The sequence below is a fragment of the Engystomops pustulosus genome, chromosome 7, assembly GCF_040894005.1.
Source record: "Engystomops pustulosus chromosome 7, aEngPut4.maternal, whole genome shotgun sequence".
Taxonomy (NCBI): Eukaryota; Metazoa; Chordata; class Amphibia; order Anura; family Leptodactylidae; genus Engystomops; species Engystomops pustulosus.
The window spans coordinates 49,811,856-49,825,220 of NC_092417.1; the positions used below are offsets into that span (position 1 = coordinate 49,811,856).

The following is a 13,365-nucleotide window of genomic DNA, read 5'->3' on the forward strand; positions in this document are numbered from 1 at the left end:
GACAAAGTCACTGTGAGAGGATAGATCGTCTGTTAATTCTATAGAAACATGGGAGTGATCCGACCATCTGATATCACCAATTGAAGTTTTAGATGTCCTGTCTATTAGTGATTTATCGATTAATATGAGGTCTATGCGAGAGTATGTTTGGTGTCTGTTGGAGAAAAATGTATAATCTCTCTCATTGCTATCCTGTAGCCTCCATATGTCGTATAAGTTGTATGACCATAGAAGGGATTTAAGTGTGAAAGCCCTGTGTGTATTTACAGAAGTGGTTGAAGTGTCTAAAGTAGGGTCTGCTACTGCGTTGAAATCTCCAACAATTAATAGTGATCCTTTTTTCTTTTGGTCTATTGTTTTAAACAATTTTCTCACAAAGGAACCTTGTTTTTTGTTAGGAGCGTAGAGTGTCACAATTGTGTACGGGAGGTTGTTAATTATGCGTACTAAAATAATATATCGGCTTTCGGGGTCGATTATTTGTTCTTCAATTTGGACGGCCAGTGTGGAGCTAAAAGCTATTAAGACTCCTCTTTGTTTTTTTGGGAAGGAGGAGTGTACTACAGTGGGGTATTTACTGTGGGAATTGTTTATAGGTTGTTTGCTTGAAAAATGTGTTTCTTGGACACAGAGGATATCTGCCCTATTCTGGGTGGCTTCCTTCCATAACATAGCCCTTTTAAATGGGCTATTGAGACCTTTGGCATTAATTGAAAGTACTTTGATCCCCATGTTTGGCATTAGTAGGGTTTGCAGTTAATATCCCATGAGGGTTTGTAATGTAGAGTGGGTCACCTGTGTATACTGGGGGAAGATGAAATATTGCTTGGCTATAGTCACACAAACATACATTAACTTTTCTAACAACATATAAACTAAAAGAGTGGCTTTTGGAAGTCGCTCTATGAAACAGAGAAAGGTACACCTTAAGGAAATATACCATTAGGTGCATAAATTGTGGGGGAAAGTCCATTTATGTGGACATGAAGAGGAGGAACAAGTCCTGAAACAGTCTCGTCTCATTAGGTAGAAGCAGGGAAGATTATACTTTACCACCTGCTCGTCTTCTTTCTTCTAGGTGGCTCCTGTTGCATGCCACTCACGGTCCAGATGCTTGGGGGGACCTCTGGTGCCTGTGGATGTTGAGGTGTCTCTGGAGATTTGCCATTTGTCGAGGAGGGCGAACCCTTCTTCCAGTGATTTGATTACGTTGATATTGTTGTTTCTTTTAATTAGGATCTTTGTAGGGAATCCCCATCTGTATGGGATTTTGTTTTTCCTTAGAACTGCAGTTATTGGGTTCAGTGCTTTCCTTGCCTGTAGGGTAGCTGCAGAAAGATCAACAAATAGCTTTAGCTCAGTGTAAGGAGCTGGAAGGTTTGGGTTTCTTCTTGAGTGCGAGAGTAATTGTTCTTTAACATGGAAGAACGTAAAACACACTAGTACATCTTTGGGTACCGTATCTGGCAGGTTGGAGGGTTTGGGGACCATGTGTGCTCGGTCGATACTCAGTTCGTAATCAGAGAGATCTGGAAGCAAGGCTTTGATAAGCTGCTGAATATAGGAACGAAGCATGTGTCCTTGAACTAATTCTGATACTCCTCTTATTTTGATGTTATTTCTTCTGTCCCTATCTTCAGAGTCTATGATCTTGGCTTGAATAGCATTGATTTTGTCTTCTAAATTGTTGTGGGAGTCCACTAAGTCGTTATGTGCAATTGTGATATCCTCCATTTTGGATTCTGTATGTGACACTCTGTCACCAATATCATTGATTGCTGCTTGCATTGGAGAGATAAGGGATGCTATGTCTCTATTGAATTAAGAACGAAAAGCTTCAAGCATGGCCTTAAGTTTGGCCTCGGAAACCATCTTGTCTGACGCTTGGAATTTGGCAAAGGCATCAGGGGTCTCCGGGCTGTTAGTTGACGTACCATCATATGAGTTGCTGTCCTGCATTCTTTGTTTTTGCTTTGCTGGGCTAGCTGAGGGAGAAGGTCCCTGCTGTACTGCCTGCTGCTGGGATAAGGAACTTGAGCATGAGTTGTCATGTAATTGCAGGGTTAATGGCGGTATACTGAGTTCCTCCTGAAGCTGCGGAGGTGAGGGTATTATGGCAGTACGGTTCTGTGATACGGGGGAATCCCACGGGGAGGGAACTTGGAAGGGGGAAACGATCCCTGCTGAAATCAGGCTGCTGCCCGCATTAAGCTTCTGTAGCGGTTGTTTAGAAGCCTTCCGTGCTTGGCGGGAGGAGGACGTGCTTTCTTCCTGTGCGCTTGAAGCGGGCGAACCTCCGCCATTTTGTGACCGCGATGTTTCGCTAACAAAAAAAGCTTTAATGGGCTTGTTGCCCGTTATATTTACATTCCGCTTTCTTCCTACCGGTACTGTGGAGGCTCCCGGCACGATCGCTGGTTGCTGGGCTGTTCAGAGAGGGGTAAGGTATGCTGGATTAGTCGCTGGTGAGACGGAGCTCCTCTAACATGCGGCCATCAAGCTCCGCAGCCAAACCACGCCCCCCAGACAAGTCACATATTGTTCTTTGAAGTGCATCCAAACCAAAGCCCAATCCCTGGGACTACACAGAGGATTCTGTCACAGTGCATGATAAGCTAAAATTAATCTAGAAATAAGTATATGCATATTATGAGTAGAAGGACAGAAGTGGTGTATTTACATCACTCCACACTTAGGCCCACCACTCAGCTGTGGTCATGCAGCAAAGACGCTGAGTTGTGGACGTGCAGCAGTGAAGCAGAGTTGCAGACACATGGTGAAGAAGCAGAGCTGTGGACGTGCAGCCGTGAAGCTGAACTGTGTTAATACAGCAATTGAGTTTGGTGGATCTTTAGTATGGAAACTAAGGGGCCAACAAATATCTCCTTTAACCAAAGTTTTGGCATGAAATGTGAGATGTCTGAGGGTCTGACCACTAGGACACCAAGGGACCACAAAAACATGGGCTTTTAAGAGACCATGTGTGCAGTTTATGACGGAAGTAGTAGGAAAGACACCCCATTCACACTGACTCTCATGACTGCTTAAGGGAGCTTTATCAAACATGATTTGGCTTGGGCTGGGGTGGGATTTATTTCTTTTACATGTGTCCATTATTCATTAGAGAAGTAATTCTGCCCTTAGTGTGTTATACACAGTAGCCTCTATTGCGTGTGCCAGGAATATATTATCACACCTCTCACTTTTTATAGGTCAGCGATTCCCAATAAAAGGAAATGTGAGGTCCATCCGTGTCAGCAGCAAGAAAGGATCTCAGGACAGGTAATTAATATTTATATTAATTACTGATAACTCCCAGGCTAGACATGAGATCTAGACCTGCAGAGGTGTGATAATATATTCCTGTCACATGACAGTACATGGATATTTATATGTGTATCTTCTATAGACGCTGCTAGTATTACACTACTTGATCTCAGGTACAGAGGAGAGGAGGATGTCTTCACCTCACCCTCTGTTTGTAAAGTCGGGGCTCCCCTTTTTAAATTCCATAGAACAGGCTTGTTATGGGCTTTTGCGCCATTATGTATAGTTAGGCCCAAAATATTGAAGCTCTAATGGGGGACATCTGGGAGGTTTTGCCCATTCTGGAGCTCAGTGGGGTCAATATAAAATGCTTTGTATGCAAATTTTCTGGCATACAAGATATGACCAATAGCTTATCTGGATTTGGGAGGTGGAAATTTCAGCAGGCTGGAGAGGCTGTGTTATTAATTAATGGAGGCTGGAGCACCTGTTTGTTAATTAATGAAGGATAGAGCAGCTGTTTTCTATTTAATGGAGGGTATAGTAGCTATAAATGAATTAATAGAAGCTGGAGCAGCTTTATATCAATTAATGGAGGCTGTAGAAGCTAATAAATAATTAATAGATGCTGGAGCAGCTGTTCATTAATTAATGAAGACTGGAGCAGCTGAATATATATTCATGGAGGCTAGATCAACTATGTATTAAGTAATGGAGACTGAAGCTACATTTTATTAGTTAATGGAGGCTGGGTAAGCTGTTTATTAATTAATAGATACTAGGTAAGCTGTTTAATAATTAATGGAGGCTACAGCAGCTGTTTTCAATTAATGGTGGCTAGAGCAGGTGTAAATTAATTCATGGAGTCTGGCTCGGCTAGATATTAATTAATGGAGGCTGAAGCTGCTGTTTATTAATTAAAAGAGGCTAGAGCAGCAGTTTTTAAAGGGAATCTGTCACCAAGGACCTCATTTTCACTAAAGACAGGTTACAGGAGACCATTACACCTGCACTACAAATCTACCTTTCTGCTTTCTCTAAGCATTTCTATTACAATATAATTGTGTGCTATAACTTAGCTTGCTCCCTGACATAATCCTCTGTGAAGTCTCAGGGGTTTAGCTTTTGTGTGGATGCATTTCAAAAAACAACACATGTCTTGTCTGTGCTGAAGACTTCTTAGCTCTCAGCCCCCACCTTTGTGCTCTTGTACAGCTCCTCTCTCTCCCTTTGATGTTACCAGGCTGTGAGCTCTTTGAAGGAGCAGGAGGGAGGAGCTGTACAGGAGCAGAAAGGTGGAGTCCAAGAGCTGAGGAGTCTGCAGCACAGACAAGTCACATATTGTTCTTTGAAATGCATCCAAACCAAAGCCCAATCCCTGGGACTACACAGAGGATTCTGTCACAGTGCATGATAAGTTAAAATTAATCTAGAAATAAGTATATGCATATTATGAATTTAGAAGGACAGAAGTGGTGTATTTACATCACTCCACACTTAGGCCCGCCACTCAGCTGTGGTCATGCAGCAAAGACGCTGAGTTGTGGACATGCAGCAGTGAAGCAGAGTTGCAGACACATGGTGAAGAGGCAGAGCTGTGGACGTGCAGCCGTGAAGCTGAACTGTGTTAATACAGCAATTGAGTTTGGTGGATCTTTAGTATAGAAACTAAGGGGCCAACAAATATCTCCTTTAACCAAAGTGTTGGCATGAAATGTGAGATGTCTGAGGGTCTGACCACTAGGACACCAAGGGACCACAAAAACATGGGCTTTTAAGAGACCATGTGTGCAGTTTATGACGGAAGTAGTAGGAAAGACACCCCATTCACACTGACTCCCATGACTGCTTAAGGGAGCTTTATCAAACATGATTTGGCTTGGGCTGGGGTGAGATTTATTTCTTTTACATGTGTCCATTATTCATTAGAAAAGTAATTCTGCCCTTAGTGTGTTATACACAGTAGCCTCTATAGCGTGTGCCAGGAATATATTATCACACCTCTCACTTTTTATAGGACAGCGATTCCCAATAAAAGGAAATGTGAGGTCCATCCGTGTCAGCAGCAAGAAAGGACCTCAAGACAGGTAATTAATATTTATATTAATTACTGATAACTCTCAGGCTAGACATGAGATCTAGACCTGCAGAGGTGTGATAATATATTCCTGTCACATGACAGTACATGGATATTTATATGTGTATCTTCTATAGACGCTGCTAGTATTACACTACTTGATCTCAGGTACAGAGGAGAGGAGGATGTCTTCACCTTACCCTCTGTTTGTAAAGTCGGGGCTCCCCTTTTAAAATTCCATAGAACAGGCTTGTTATGGGCTTTTGCGCCATTATGTGTAGTTAGGCCCAAAATATTGACGCTCTAATGAGGGACATCTGGGAGGTTTTGCCCATTCTGGAGCTCAGTGGGGTCAATATAAAATGCTTTGTATGCAAATTTTCTGGCAAACAAGATATGACCAATAGCTTATCTGGATTTGGGAGGTGGAGCTTTCAGCAGGCTGGAGAGGCTGTGTTATTAATTAATGGAGGCTGGAGCACCTGTTTATTAATTAATGAAGGATAGAGCAGCTGTTTTCTATTTAATGGAGGATATAGTAGCTATAAATGAATTAATAGAAGCTGGAGCAGCTTTATATCAATTAATGGAGGCTGTAGAAGCTAATAAATAATTAATAGATGCTGGAGCAGCTGTTCATTAATTAATGAAGACTGGAGCAGCTGAATATATATTCATGGAGGCTAGATCAACTATGTATTAAGTAATGGAGACTGAAGCTACATTTTAGTAGGTAATGGAGGCTGGGTAAGCTGTTTATTAATGAATAGATACTATGTAAGCTGTTTAATAATTAATGGAGGCTAGAGCAGCTGTTTTCAATTAATGCTGGCTAGAGCAGTTGTAAATTAATTCATGGAGGCTGGCTCGGCTATATATTAATTAATGGAGGCTGAAGCTGCTGTTTATTCATTAAAAGAGGCTAGAGCAGCATTTTTAAAGGGAATCTGTCACCAAGGACCTCATTTTCACTAAAGACAGGTTACAGGAGACCATTACACCTGCACTACAAATCTACCTTTCTGCTTTCTCTAAGCATTTCTATTACAATATAATTGTGTGCTATAACTTAGCTTGCTCCCTGACATAGTCCTCTGTGAAGTCTCAGGGGTTTAGCTTTTGTGTGGATGCATTTCAAAAAACAACACATGTCTTGTCTGTGCTGAAGACTTCTTAGCTCTCAGCCCCCACCTTTGTGCTCTTGTACAGCTCCTCTCTCTCCCTTTGATGTCACCAGGCCGTGAGCTCTTTGAAGGAGCAGGAGGGAGGAGCTGTACAGGAGCAGAAAGGTGGAGTCCAAGAGCTGAGGAGTCTGCAGCACAGACAAGTCACATATTGTTCTTTGAAATGCATCCAAACCAAAGCCCAATCCCTGGGACTACACAGAGGATTCTGTCACAGTGCATGATAAGTTAAAATTAATCTAGAAATAAGTATATGTATATTATGAGTTTAGAAGGACAGAAGTGGTGTATTTCCATCACACACACTTAGGCCCACCACCCAGCTGTGGTCATGCAGCAAAGACGCTGAGTTGTGGACGTGCAGCAGTGAAGCAGAGTTGCAGACACATGGTGAAGAAGCAAAGCTGTGGACATGCAGCCGTGAAGCTGAACTGTGTTAATACAGCAATTGAGTTTGGTGGATCTTTAGTATAGAAACTAAGGGGCCAACAAATATCTCCTTTAACCAAAGTTTTGGCATGAAATGTGAGATGTCTGAGGGTCTGACCACTAGGACACCAAGGGACCACAAAAACATGGGCTTTTAAGAGACCATGTGTGCAGTTTATGACGGAAGTAGTAGGAAAGACACCCCATTCACACTGACTCCCATAACTGCTTAAGGGAGCTTTATCAAACATGATTTGGCTTGGGCTGGGGTGGGATTTATTTCTTTTACATGTGTCCATTATTCATTAGATAAGTAATTCTGCCCTTAGTGTGATATACACAGTAGCCTCTATAGCGTGTGCCAGGAATATATTATCACACCTCTCACTTTTTATAGGACAGCGATTCCCAATAAAAGGAAATGTGAGGTCCATCCGTGTCAGCAGCAAGAAAGGATCTCAAGACAGGTAATTAATATTTATATTAATTACTGATAACTCTCAGGCTAGACATGAGATCTAGACCTGCAGAGGTGTGATAATATATTCCTGTCACATGACAGTACATGGATATTTATATGTGTATCTTCTATAGACGCTGCTAGTATTACATTACTTGATCTCAGGTACAGAGGAGAGGAGGATGTCTTCACCTTACCCTCAGTTTGTAAAGTCGGGGCTCCCCTTTTAAAATTCCATAGAACAGGCTTGTTATGGGCTTTTGCGCCATTATGTGTATTTAGGCCCAAAATATTGACGCTCTAATAAGGGACATCTGGGAGGTTTTCCCCATTCTGGAGCTCAGTGGAGTCAATATAAAATGCTTTGTATGCAAATTTTCTGGCATACAAGATATGACCAATAGCTTATCTGGATTTGGGAGGTGGAGCTTTCAGCAGGCTGGAGAGGCTGTGTTATTAATTAATGGAGGCTGGAACACCTGTTTATTAATTAATGAAGGATAGAGCAGCTGTTTTCTATTTAATGGAGGGTATAGTAGCTATAAATGAATTAATAGAAGCTGGAGCAGCTTTATATCAATTAATGGAGGCTGTAGAAGCTAATAAATAATTAATAGATACTGGAGCAGCTGTTCATTAATTATTGAAGACTGGAGCAGCTGAATATATATTCATGGAGGCTAGATCAACTATATATTAAGTAATGGAGACTGAAGCTACAATTTATCAGTTAATGGAGGCTGGGTAAGCTGTTTATTAATTAATAGATACTAGGTAAGCTGTTTCATAATTAATGGAGGCTAGAGCAGCTGTTTTCAATTAATGGTGGGTAGAGCAGGTGTAAATTAATTCATGGAGGCTGGCTCGGCTATATATTAATTAATGGAGGCTGAAGCTGCTGTTTATTCATTAAAAGAGGCTAGAGCAGCATTTTTTAAAGGGAATCTGTCACCAAGGACCTCATTTTCACTAAAGACAGGTTACAGGAGACCATTACACCTGCACTACAAATCTACCTTTCTGCTTTCTCTAAGCATTTCTATTACAATATAATTGTGTGCTATAACTTAGCTTGCTCCCTGACATAGTCCTCTGTGAAGTCTCAGGGGTTTAGCTTTTGTGTGGATGCATTTCAAAAAACAACACATGTCTTGTCTGTGCTGAAGACTTCTTAGCTCTCAGCCCCCACCTTTGTGCTCTTGTACAGCTCCTCTCTCTCCCTTTGATGTCACCAGGCTGTGAGCTCTTTGAAGGAGCAGGAGGGAGGAGCTGTACAGGAGCAGAAAGGTGGAGTCCAAGAGCTGAGGAGTCTGCAGCACAGACAAGTCACATATAGTTCTTTGAAATGCATCCAAACCAAAGCCCAATCCCTGGGACTACACAGAGGATTCTGTCACAGTGCATGATAAGTTAAAATTAATCTAGAAATAAGTATATGTATATTATGAGTTTAGAAGGACAGAAGTGGTGTATTTTCATCACACACACTTAGGCCCACCACCCAGCTGTGGTCATGCAGCAAAGACGCGGAGTTGTGGACGTGCAGCAGTGAAGCAGAGTTGCAGACACATGGTGAAGAAGCAGAGCTGTGGACGTGCAGCCGTGAAGCTGAACTGTGTTAATACAGCAATTGAGTTTGGTGGATCTTTAGTATAGAAACTAAGGGGCCAACAAATATCTCCTTTAACCAAAGTTTTGGCATGAAATGTGAGATGTCTGAGGGTCTGACCACTAGGACACCAAGGGACCACAAAAACATGGGCTTTTAAGAGACCATGTGTGCAGTTTATGACGGAAGTAGTAGGAAAGACACCCCATTCACACTGACTCCCATGACTGCTTAAGGGATCTTTATCAAACATGATTTGGCTTGGGCTGGGGTGGGATTTATTTCTTTTACATGTGTCCATTATTCATTAGAAAAGTAATTCTGCCCTTAGTGTGTTATACACAGTAGCCTCTATAGCGTGTGCCAGGAATATATTATCACACCTCTCACTTTTTATAGGACAGCGATTCCCAATAAAAGGAAATGTGAGGTCCATCCGTGTCAGCAGCAAGAAAGGACCTCAAGACAGGTAATTAATATTTATATTAATTACTGATAACTCTCAGGCTAGACATGAGATCTAGACCTGCAGAGGTGTGATAATATATTCCTGTCACATGACAGTACATGGATATTTATATGTGTATCTTCTATAGACGCTGCTAGTATTACACTACTTGATCTCAGGTACAGAGGAGAGGAGGATGTCTTCACCTTACCCTCTGTTTGTAAAGTTGGGGCTCCCCTTTTAAAATTCCATAGAACATGCTTGTTATGGGCTTTTGCGCCATTATGTGTAGTTAGGCCCAAAATATTGAAGCTCTAATGAGGGACATCTGGGAGGTTTTCCCCATTCTGGAGCTCAGTGGGGTCAATATAAAATGCTTTGTATGCAAATTTTCTGGCAAACAAGATATGACCAATAGCTTATCTGGATTTGGGAGGTGGAGCTTTCAGCAGGCTGGAGAGGCTGTGTTATTAATTAATGGAGGCTGGAGCACCTGTTTATTAATTAATGAAGGATAGAGCAGCTGTTTTCTATTTAATGGAGGGTATAGTAGCTATAAATGAATTAATAGAAGCTGGAGCAGCTTTATATCAATTAATGGAGACCGTAGAAGCTAATAAATAATTAATAGATGCTTGAGCAGCTGTTCATTAATTAATGAAGACTGGAGCAGCTGAATATATATTCATCGAGGCTAGATCAACTATGTATTAAGTAATGGAGACTGAAGCTACATTTTAGTAGTTAATGGAGGCTGGGTAAGCTGTTTATTAATTAATAGATACTAGGTAAGCTGTTTAATAATCAATGGAGGCTAGAGCAGCTCTTTTCAATTAATGGTGGCTAGAGCAGGTGTAAATTAATTCATGGAGGCTGGATCAGCTATATATTAATTAATGGAGGCTGAAGCTGCTGTTTATTAATTAAAAGAGGCTAGAGCAGCATTTTTTAAAGGGAATCTGTCACCAAGGACCTCATTTTCACTAAAGACAGGTTGCAGGAGACCATCACGCCTGCACTACAAATCTACCTTTCTGCTTTCTCTAAGCATTTGCATTACAATATAATTGTGTGCTATAACTTAGCTTGCTCCCTGACATAATCCTCCGTGAAGTCTCAGGGGTTTAGCTTTTATGTGGATGCATTTCAAAAAACAACAAGTGTCTTGTCTGTACTGCAGGCTTCTTAGCTCTCAGCCCCCACCTTTGTGCTCTTGTACTGCTCCTCTCTCTCCCTTTGATGTCAACAGGCCGTGGGCTCTTTGAAGGAGCAGGAGGAAGGAGCTGTACAGGAGCAGAAAGGTGGAGTCCAAGAGCTGAGGAGTCTGCAGCACAGACAAGTCACATATTGTTCTTTGAAATGCATCCAAACCAAAGCCCAATCCCTGGGACTGCACAGAGGGTTCTGTCACAGTGCATGATAAGCTAAAATTAATCTAGAAATAAGTATATGCATATTGTGAGTTTAGAAGGACAGAAGTGGTGTATTTACATCACTCCACACTTAGGCCCACCACTCAGCTGTGGTCATGCAGCAAAGACGCTGAGTTGTGGACGTGCAGCAGTGAATCAGAGTTGCAGACACATGGTGAAGAAGCAGAGCTGTGGACGTGCAGCCGTGAAGCTGAACTGTGTTAATACAGCAATTGAGTTTGGTGGATCTTTAGTATGGAAACTAAGGGCCAACAAATATCTCCTTTAACCAAAGTTTTGCCATGAAATGTGAGATGTCTGAGGGTCTGACCACTAGGACACCAAGGGACCACAAAAACATGGGCTTTTAAGAGACCATATGTGCAGTTTATGACGGAAGTAGTAGGAAAGACACCCCATTCACACTGACTCCCATGACTGCTTAAGGGAGCTTTATCAAACATGATTTGGCTTGGGCTGGGGTGGGATTTATTTCTTTTACATGTGTCCATTATTCATTAGATAAGTAATTCTGCCCTTAGTGTGATATACACAGTAGCCTCTATAGCGTGTGCCAGGAATATATTATCACACCTCTCACTTTTTATAGGACAGCGATTCCCAATAAAAGGAAATGTGAGGTCCATCCGTGTCAGCAGCAAGAAAGGATCTCAAGACAGGTAATTAATATTTATATTAATTACTGATAACTCTCAGGCTAGACATGAGATCTAGACCTGCAGAGGTGTGATAATATATTCCTGTCACATGACAGTACATGGATATTTATATGTGTATCTTCTATAGACGCTGCTAGTATTACATTACTTGATCTCAGGTACAGAGGAGAGGAGGATGTCTTCACCTCACCCTCTGTTTGTAAAGTCGGGGGCTCCCCTTTTAAAATTCCATAGAACAGGCTTGTTATGGGCTTTTGCGCCATTATGTGTATTTAGGCCCAAAATATTGATGCTCTAATGAGGGACATCTGGGAGGTTTTGCCCATTCTGGAGCTCAGTGGAGTCAATATAAAATGCTTTGTATGCAAATTTTCTGGCATACAAGATATGACCAATAGCTTATCTGGATTTGGGAGGTGGAGCTTTCAGCAGGCTGGAGAGGCTGTGTTATTAATTAATGGAGGCTGGAACACCTGTTTATTAATTAATGAAGGATAGAGCAGCTGTTTTCTATTTAATGGAGGGTATAGTAGCTATAAATGAATTAATAGAAGCTGGAGCAGCTTTATATCAATTAATGGAGGCTGTAGAAGCTAATAAATAATTAATAGATACTGGAGCAGCTGTTCATTAATTAATGAAGACTGGAGCAGCTGAATATATATTCATGGAGGCTAGATCAACTATGTATTAAGTAATGGAGACTGAAGCTACATTTTAGTAGGTAATGGAGGCTGGGTAAGCTGTTTATTAATTAATAGATACTAGGTAAGCTGTTTAATAATTAATGGAGGCTAGAGCAGCTGTTTTCAATTAATGCTGGCTAGAGCAGGTGTAAATTAATTCATGGAGGCTGGCTCGGCTATATATTAATTAATGGAGGCTGAAGCTGCTGTTTATTAATTAAAAGAGGCTAGAGCAGCATTTTTTAAAGGGAATCTGTCACCAAGGACCTCATTTTCACTAAAGACAGGTTACAGGAGACCATTACACCTGCACTACAAATCTACCTTTCTGCTTTCTCTAAGCATTTCTATTACAATATAATTGTGTGCTATAACTTAGCTTGCTCCCTGACATAGTCCTCTGTGAAGTCTCAGGGGTTTAGCTTTTGTGTGGATGCATTTCAAAAAACAACACATGTCTTGTCTGTGCTGAAGACTTCTTAGCTCTCAGCCCCCACCTTTGTGCTCTTGTACAGCTCCTCTCTCTCCCTTTGATGTTACCAGGCTGTGAGCTCTTTGAAGGAGCAGGAGGGAGGAGCTGTACAGGAGCAGAAAGGTGGAGTCCAAGAGCTGAGGAGTCTGCTGCACAGACAAGTCACATATTGTTCTTTGAAATGCATCCAAACCAAAGCCCAATCCCTGGGACTACACAGAGGGTTCTGTCACAGTGCATGATAAGCTAAAAATAATCTAGAAATAAGTATATGCATATTGTGAGTTTAGAAGGACAGAAGTGGTGTATTTACATCACTCCACACTTAGGCCCACCACTCAGCTGTGGTCATGCAGCAAAGACGCTGTGTTGTGGACGTGCAGCAGTGAAGCAGAGTTGCAGACACATGGAGAAGAAGCAGAGCTGTGGACGTGCAGCCGTGAAGCTGAACTGTGTTAATACAGCAATTGAGTTTGGTGGATCTTTAGTATGGAAACTAAGGGGCCAACAAATATCTCCTTTAACCAAAGTTTTGGCATGAAATGTGAGATGTCTGAGGGTCTGACCACTAGGACACCAAGGGACCACAAAAACATGGGCTTTTAAGAGACCATATGTGCAGTTTATGACGGAAGTAGTAG

General features: G+C 41.7%; 1 long non-coding RNA gene across 3 annotated transcripts in view; it reads left to right on the forward strand.

Moving 5' to 3' along the window:
* LOC140069769 (uncharacterized) overlaps positions 1-13,365 on the forward strand; it is a 61,139-nt gene that overhangs the window by 12,377 nt on the left and 35,397 nt on the right. For all 3 annotated transcript variants that reach the window (XR_011848854.1, XR_011848852.1, XR_011848853.1), the window contains exons 4-5: positions 7,355-7,424; positions 11,497-11,566. This is a non-coding gene — a long non-coding RNA (uncharacterized lncRNA). The remainder of the gene's footprint in view (positions 1-7,354; positions 7,425-11,496; positions 11,567-13,365) is intronic.